Source organism: Mytilus edulis, chromosome 7 (genome assembly GCF_963676685.1).
Source record: "Mytilus edulis chromosome 7, xbMytEdul2.2, whole genome shotgun sequence".
NCBI classification, from domain to species: Eukaryota; Metazoa; Mollusca; class Bivalvia; order Mytilida; family Mytilidae; genus Mytilus; species Mytilus edulis.
This window is the reverse complement of record NC_092350.1, coordinates 24,886,636-24,896,443: the sequence shown is the minus strand read 5'-3', so window position 1 is coordinate 24,896,443 and position 9,808 is coordinate 24,886,636.

The window sequence follows — 9,808 nt, the reverse complement described above, 5'->3', positions numbered from 1 at the left end:
TAATAACCACGCGATAACTCAACGACTAGAAGTCAATATAATGTGTCATTTTGCGGACCTTTCGAGCAAGCCTCGTATCATAAACTCTATTCCGATAGTTGGTGTTGTACAAAGGAATAGTGGTATAATTGACATCCATACCACATACCATATATCCTTATTTTTAGATTTCTTCAACCTTATCATCTTAAATATGCATGTACTATATGTCGATGGTCGTTAAACAATCTGTTGATTTATTTCATTAATCATACTCTACTTTAATAGCTCGTTCTGTTACACTTAAGGTTTATCATCAATTGTGATATATCTACTGACTTTAATCACTGAGTAAAAATAAAGGTTGTGTTATCGTGATATATTTAGGTATATTATATTTTTGATCTTTGAGTACACCAATTCGTTCTTAATCCCAAAAAAGTACAAAGGGTATAAGAAAATCACGTAATGACATAAAATGACAAAAGTTAGAAACATGTGAATATTTAGTTCTCATAGATTATTAAAGACATTTGTACTAAAGTTTACTACGTGAACTAGAGAGTTTTCACGGTGGTGTTTTACTTTATAACCATGAAGCATAATATTATCATTTGTAATAAGATTACAGCTACAATACTGATTTTCCGCTTTGATACTCATAACACAATAAGTCATCGATAATTGATATAGCACAATATGGGTCTATCTACAATGCATCTGAATTGTTCGGAAAGAAATTATTAACATTTGTCATAACGTCGTCATTTTAATCTTTTAAGATCTAATTGGATTGGAAAAGGAGCTAAGCCTCAACACGGTTGTCATTCGGTTTAATGAGAGAAAAGATCGTGAAAGAATATCTAACGGTGGTCAAGTATTTCGAGACGATCGTGAAAGCTCTGGTACCGGATCATGAAAGACATTTAATCGAGAAGACATATGAAAGGTCATTAAATAATCTAATTTTATTAATTAAACAGACAATTTTACAACAAAATAAAACTGTTTGTCAAAAAGGTTCAACATTATGATCAATATATGAGAAATTCCCGTTTTAAAAGTACATAGTTTTTACAAAACAACAAAATGCAGATTGCTTCTCGACATTTCAATGACATAAAAAATTTAAACAAACATGATTTTGTCACAAATTCTAATAAAATGAACTACTTTTATCCAAATAAGGGCATTCCATTTGAATGAATCATATGGTTCTCATAGTTATTTTGTATAAACATAATCTGAAACTTGGTAAAAAAAAATATATTTGCCAAGTTACGTTGGAAAATGAGAGCATTAGGTTAGTTAATAGGCCGAACATAACTTTTACATTTGTCATTTTCTAAGGTACTGTAAGGATCGGAACACCTATATTTGGTGTACGGCATGTTTGTAGAGATCTGTATGGCATGGTTCATCTTACCATGACCCCTTTTTATGAACCATTTACAATCGTAAGTGTATTTGACACTTCAAGTAAAACCCTTAATATTACAGACGTTCAACAAATATACTATCATAAGTAAAACAGACGAGACATTTCAGCATTTGCGCTCTGGTATTATTTAGTCTGTAGTATATAGGTATCTCATTGGAAATCAATCCACATATGATACGTTGTATATAAAGATGCATAAAAAAGAAAAAAACTGTTGCACAAAATGTTGCTTATCTTTCAATCTCAAATTGTTCATGAAAGATGCTGTTTTTGCTATAAGTTATGGTTGATGGTTAACATTTTAGTTTAAACGTGACATACCCATATTATTGAGTAAATAGTGGCGGTCTGCCTGAATTAATAGTTATCAAAGGAACCAGGATTATAATTTAGTACGCCAGACGCGCGTTTCGTCTACATCAGACTCATCAGTGACGCTCATATCAAAATATTAATAAAGCCAAACAAGAACAAAGCTGAATAGTATTGAGAATCCAAAATTCCAAAAAGTGGTGCCAATTACGTCTAAGGTAATCTATGCCTGGGATAAGAAAATCCTTAGTTTTTCGTAAAATTCAAAGTTTTGTAAACAGAAAATATATAAAAATTACCACATTATTGATATTCATGTCAACACCGAAATGTTGACTACTGGGCTGGTGATACTCTCGGGGACGAAACGTTAAACTAGACCGATTCCCAGAACTGAATTTTTCAAACTGATTTAGACACGTTTTAAGTTGTGTTTTTTCCCTAACTTTCGAGTTTAAGTGTTGAATTAAAAAAAAAGGATAGCTTTAATGTTCATTCTTATCAAAATAGTTACAGGCTTTAACATATTTATCAAATTGCAGGTATATCAAATGGTAAAAGAAATATTGATTTCGGATTACTAGTATAAAGTCTGGTCACGCATTATTTTTCACGATCAAAATAATGCGTTGCCTGATCTTTCACGATCAAGTTTGATGAAAATTCAACAAAATTCAAGGTTTTCATAAACAAATTAACGCTTTTAAGGAAAGAGCATACCTTTATTTTACTGTACTATCAGATACACTAAAGATTAAGTTTCAAATATATCATGATATATTGAAATATGAGCATTATAGGTACAAATAGCGTGGTTTTTAAAATTAATTCAATAGACATGCATTGCGCCTTTTGTGTTTTTTCATAAAGTACTGCATATTTTTTTTTATCTTACTGCACAGTTATGCTGAGGAAGTTGAACCATTTTGACAGACATATTTTTTTCTTCGGATTTGTTCCGCGTTTTGAAAATTAAGCGATTTTTTCACAGAAACTGAACTAGAATTTACATTAAATGTCTTTCCCAATCCGGTACCAGAGCTTTCACGATCGTCTCGCAATACTTGACCACCATTAGCTATTCTTTCACGATCATTTCTCTCGTCAAACCGAATGACACCCGTGCTTATATTCTAGTTCATGTCCGCTTTTGTATCAAAGTGTTATTGTATGAAAAAACCCCAGACAAGTGCTTTCATCTATTTCCAAAGAGTTTGATTGTAGGGAACTATGGTCTTTTTCTATATTAAACGGACAAATTAATGTCTAGAGTTTAATAAAAAGTAAACTAGAAACCACATGACTATATGCATCTATTGTGGTTGATTTGAACAGATTTATGTCAGTTTGATAATGAAAATCCACGCTACTCAATGTTACGTGTAAATATTACCATAAGCTATTGTCTTGATCTACTTGTCTACACAAAGTAACACCCTGTACGAACTTACTATATAAAGTGAAGTAATTGTAACGAAATCTATAAACGTTTAGCATATAAATCTTGTGAAAACCTCTACCTTTTACAATGTGAGCAATAATCATAGTTCCAATGTATTGATTACAGTTTTGTATTTGTTAAAATACTTTTAGTTTTTATGGCAACCAGTTTATTCGATCTCTTTGTTTTTACATGTACCTCTTAAAGTTATAACATAAGTCTTCACTATTATATATATATAATTGTTTTTAGAAAAAAAAACACAACTCAATGGTAAACTGGAAGTGTGCTCGACTCAAACGCAAGGGATCATTGGTGAGTCAAACCAAAGAATTTTAAAAAGATTTGTATGTGGTGCTTATACTCTAATAATCATGCGATAATTGCAAGACTTGACGGTTTTAAGTCAGTATAATGTATCATTTTGCGGACCTCACGAGCAAGCCTCGTACAATAAACTCGATTCAGATTGTAAGTGTTGTATAAAAGGAATAGTAGTATAATTGACATTCATACCACATATACTTATTTTTATTTTTCTTTTATATCATTATGCTATCGTCTTAAGTATTCATGTAATATATGCCGATGGTCGTTAAACAGGCATTTATCAATCTGTTGATATATTTTTAGGAACAATTCTCTACTTATATTGCTAGCTCTGCTACACTTATTGTAAAGCATCACTTTTAAAGTTATCTATATCTGCTTTATTTCTTCCGTAAAAAGAACGGTTTCGTATTGTGTTTTTTTTTATAGCATATTATATTTTTGATCGTTGAGTACGTCCGTTCGTCTTTGACACTAAAAGTTAGAGAGTACCAAGGTGTAGTAACAGACACGAAAATCATGATTCTTTCACACGTAACACCATGGCAAACAGATAAAAGACGGAACGGAAAAGGTATTTCCCTGGTATTCATTCACACGATCTACATAAACATTAATTAAGTTGTAACCATGGGTTGATTTGTGGTTAATCAATTGCAATGCAAGCTCTTGTTAGATTTAAAAAAAAAATTGCCTTTAAATAACATTTTATTGTTGGGTTTAAACAAGCACTATCTCAGTCGTCCTCTTCATAACAGTTAAGCAGATTAGATTTATTTATCTAACTTAAAACCTGCACAACGACATACAAAACTAAGTTAAAAACTTACCAAACATTAGGAAACATCTCTCCTTTCCATTATCTCATAGGGATGGTAATTCAATATAATAATAATAATTTTGTTATTATAACTAGTGATATTTTGTAATAATTAAATTGATACTTGTAAAACTATATGCTTTAAAGTAGTGAACATTCCTATTACATGAATATTGACAGAATGTACATACAATACTTATACTTCAATATTAAGTTGCTACATTATAAACACAATTGTCACATTTTTTACTCGTTGTAATTTTAAATCTGATATTTTAATTGAGATGAGAACTATTACCGATCTAATCTTAGTCATATGACAAAAAAATATTACAGCTCAACGATTAATTGTTTTTATATTGATCTCGATCTTTTTCAACCAGCTTGTAAAACATCATTATAGATTAAGCAATCTTATCTGCAAAAAATGGAAATAAAAACTAAAATCAAACTTAAATTGTGGGAAGACACAAAGGCCCATCGCAATTCCGTGATCCATAGATCATATGCTGAGCTGAGTGTTTAAAAAAAATTAAACTCTAGTGAACCTTTTTTCAACTCAATATCCACAGGAATAAGGTTCTGAAAATTTCAATTTCAATGAACGAGCTTTTTAGAGGAGCAATTATCGGAAATTTGCAAACTCGATCAGTAACCTTATAATTCATAAACAAAAACTAAGCACAGTATTTGCAAATAAATGAAAACAATTAAAAGATATATAAACGCATTATTAACTGGCCATATTTATTGATGCCTCAAGACTGGTTATGTGTTTTGTATCCATTTGTATATTTCGCTTGACAAAAAGTAAAAAATAGAATATATATGTAGATAATATTAAGTTTGATATTATTTCCCCCCTCTGAAGCGACTTCAATATTGACCAAAGTAAACATAACGTTTTTACACAAACATGATTATACTTTCCAAATACTTTACCCGGATAGATTTTCTTCTTCTATAATTGTTCTAGCGAAAGTTAATGGTATAAATTCTCTTTTCAAATGTCACTTGCGGGTGTCGTCTACTTTTGACAAGGAATGGTTTTGAAGCGTAGAAAAACTATCAAGGCAAGTTCTAGTAACAAAATAACAATATTTACAATTGTTTATACCAAATAATAAGATTGCACGGAAGGAACCGAACCATAATCTATTTCAAGCAAGCAGAAACAAACATGTATATATATACAGTGTGCTCTGGTTTCTCAAACACCTCTCCTTAGTTTTCTGTGTTGCAGATTTTGAGGCTTCATATGCAACTTTTAGAATAAAAAAATACTTTTTACGATTTTCCCCGGTATGATTTATATAGAAATGAATTCCTATCAAGGAACTTAACCACATATCAGCTTCCTAGTTATTGGTTTTATAACAATTTTTTCATCAAAATATAATGTGTCGCTTGGGTGTCAGATTGTGTGTCTCAAGGGGTAGAGGCATTTATTAAAAAAAATAAGATATTTGCATATAACTCGACTTTTATCTGATACTTTGTAATTCAAACGAACCTACTTTGTTATGATGACAAATTTCAAACTTAGGGTATTTCAATTTGTCCGTTTTTAAGTCTTATAAGTTATGTGCTTTTTAATTTCAGAAATAATTATAAAAGACCATGATTACTCTCTCCACATATATACTCCCTGGCATCTATATCAACAAATGGCAAAACAGCTTCAAGAAGAACTAAAGACGAAAACACTTCCATTTGCAAGATTTCCAAAACAGCAATTCAGAATCTAGAAAAACTTGCTGCTGATGTTCTTTCATTCCTTCATTGCAAATGGCAAAAGTAGACAAATTTTCAGTAGACATTATTGCTCTGCTTCTTTTCCTCGAGAATGTCATTTTGAATAATCAAGGTTCATGGCGATGAAATCTGATAGTATCTTTTGGCTTTCCACATTTCCGTTGTAATTATTGTTGACATTAATCTGACTGTCTCCCGAAAAAGAAGAGAAACATTGTATAATTGAGAATGCTGTTTTGAAATCGTTTAGAATAGACGCGTCATCGTCTTCTGTTCTACTTGGAGCTGTATTATCATTTGTTCATATAGATGCCGGTGAGTATTTCTATGAAGAGAGTTATCGAAATCGTTTGGGAGTGAGCGCTTTTTGCGGCGTGCACGAATGGCCAATAGAGGAAACTGTTGAGGATAGTTGATGGATTTTAACTGTTGGTGACCTCAGGCAAATCTTATTCGTAGTTCCTTTTTGATTTGGAGTGATTTTGCTTCCTTTTAGGATGCATTGAGCCATGGTCGTGACTTTTCCTGACTATCATAATGAATGTAAAGGAAAACAAATCATGTTCAGGTATAAAACAAAATACTCCGATAATTTATTTCGCAATTTTTAAAATCAAAAAGCACACAACTTATCAAACTAAAAAACCCCGAGCAAAATGAAATACCATAAGTTTGTAATTTGTCAAAGTAATAAATGCCTCTACCCTGCGACGCAAAATTGACAACCCGGGCAACATGTTATATTTTGATGAAAAAACAGTTTTGAAACCAATAGTGTTGGGGTCGGAACCTGGCACTGGTAAACTTCCTTGATTGAAATGTATTTCTATAGTAATCATACGGGAAACAATCGTCAAAAGCAGCAGTGTTTTATCCTGAAACTTGCTTATGAAGCCCAAAAATCTGTAGCACGGAAACTAGAGAGAAGTATTTGAGAAACCAGAGCACTGCAAACGTCTGCTTCTGTTTGCTGGAAAACAATTATGGTTCGGTGCAATACATTATTAGGTACTAACAATTCTCAAAAAAAGAATTTTGATACTTGAATTTGCCTTGATAGTTTTTTTTTCGCTCCAAAACCTCCTTCCCATATCAAACTTAGCCGGCACTCCGCATGTGGCGTTCTACACGGTGGATGTTATGAAAAAAATGTATGGTATGACGAGAAAGAATAAAAAGAAGTTGATAAACTTAATGAATATTCTATAGAGGTGATTTTAATTGGAGATTACATCTAACTATTAAATAAATATTATATTTACTGTAGTTTTAATGAGGTTTCTCCTTAATTCGTCTAATTAGGAACGGATTCTATTGATCAATATATATTTCTTTTGAATTTCTAGCACAAACAACAAGGCTTTACAATGTTGTTTTGATTGTTGCAATAAAGTCGATCCCACACCACGGTAACAGATTGTTGTGTACTATAGAGGGTGGGGTAACCTATATCATTGATCGATGTCGCTCTATTAGCCATGTTCTATTGTACATAAATGTAAATGATTTGACTATAATTGGTAACTCTTAATATTAATTGACCCGCTGGAAGAACAGGTTCTTACTCTAAAATTCATTATTTCTTTAATTCTAGGTGTGTTTATGGTTTCGTTTCACAAAGTTGCTTCTCTGCTTTAATGCACTACTTCATTAGTTCTCATCTTAAAATCGGATGGGAATTTTCCCACAATAAATAGGACATACCTAGATCTGTATGGATATACATGTATAATTCCATAACAGTCAACCAATTCATAATAACATCCGTAATTTTCGGCTCTCCCTTGACACCATTTGCGAGTATGGTCTTGAGGAAACGATGATAGTCCGTCGGAAGGGGATGATAAATGACTGACGTGTTAAGAGAGAGCCATATCTCTTGCACGTTAAAGACACCCTTGTAGATTTCGGAAAAGAGCAGGCTAATGCCGCTACAAGGCAGCACTCGCACCCGCAAAGTGGAAAGGGATTAATATTGCAAAACTTGCTTCCCAATCCACTCAAAAATAAATATGTTTAAACTAATAACATTCGTAAAACTTTAGAAGTTAAGAGTTTGGTTTTATCATCAAAAAGCAACACTATATGAAGGAAATTATGATGGGAAATACAAGCTCTGTTTTATGAGGAAATACATGCTCAACGAGTATATGCTTCTGTGATGTTCCTACACTGAAACGCAGAAAATCTACCACATAAATTGAAATCTCCTTTATTCATTTTTATAGTAAAGGGATTTGTGTATTTGGTACTCTCTCTCAAATGTATAGTGTAAATATGGTTCTTATCCCGACCACTAGATTTAATTGTCAATTAATAGTACCCACATTTTCAAAATTAGTTATTATTATTTTTATTTTACATTTCTGTAATCCTGAACATATGACAAAAATTATATATACTAGAACACACCCGTGATATCGCGGGTCCGTGAATGAATTAAAGTATATAACTATGCGCAAGCCTTATTTTAGTATTAGTATTGTCATCTGATAAAGTCATGCCGATTATAAGATACACAGTTATCTCTGCTTTCAAATCTTTCTGTTTAAACCCGTCGAACTGAAACTTATTAATTATTGGTAATATTAATTATTTGGAAAACAAAAGGTCCTGGAATTGAGTATTTTTTTTAATCAACAGCATTGTCATATATTAGTTATAAATAAAGTTGAATTCTTTGATTCGCTGTTTTGTGTCATGCATGCCCACTAACAAATTGAAAACCGTACCTATACGCCTTATTGTTAGTCCAGATTTGTTATGTTAGAAAGTCTTACTGATTAGAATACTACAATAGGTAACAATTTGACAATTTAGTAGTGTCAACCCTGTGATTATGACCCGTGTATATAGCATATTAATCCTGAATACATCGTTTGGTGGTGCTGTCAGGAACGTACAGATAAGGTAATAGGTAACAGGTGAATACATTATTGGTATCGGTATCGGACTCGACCTTGAACTTCTTAATTATTGGCAATATTACTTACGTGGAAAACAAAAGGGCCTGGAGTGGTGTAATTTTTTAATCTACACCTTTGTACTATATTAGTTAAATATAAAGTTGAATTCTTTGGTTCGTCGTATTTACGTGATGACGGCTGACAAATTGGGCCTCGTAATTTTAGTATTATAGATAGACTAATAATACCAATTTCACAATAATACATCGACATCTGTTTATGGATTAACTTTCATTGAGTATACCCGAAGCCCAAGTTATGGAATATTTTGCAATACAATCGCCTTATGTTTATGTTTTTTCTGTGTTTAATTTCTTAGCAGATTTACTCTCGGATTCTCTACTAAAATATATTGATTATTTTGTTAAAGTCATTTTGGTGATTAGTTATTCACACTGGTCCAGAAACAGAATGTATTTGAAAGAGAACACAGGAGTGGTTATAACGCTCTAACTTTTATTTAAAAAAAACTAATCTGGATCTAGACTCTCAAAGTGTTCTAAAATATTTTTTGCTTTTGATGAAAAGGGTACGAGATTCGGACAGGTATTGAAGTTATGTACAAATTCATCTCTTGTTTAAAAAAAATTTTAAATTGAGTATTCCCGCTATATCAATATCGTCTATAAAATTTATAAAAAATAATTTCCATTGAGTTGTACTACTGGTTTAATCAAAATTGTTTTAAAAATCCCACAACCCGTAAATATGAACCTTTGTCAAAGTACTAACGTCGGGAACCTTTTTCGTTTCGAGTGTCTAAA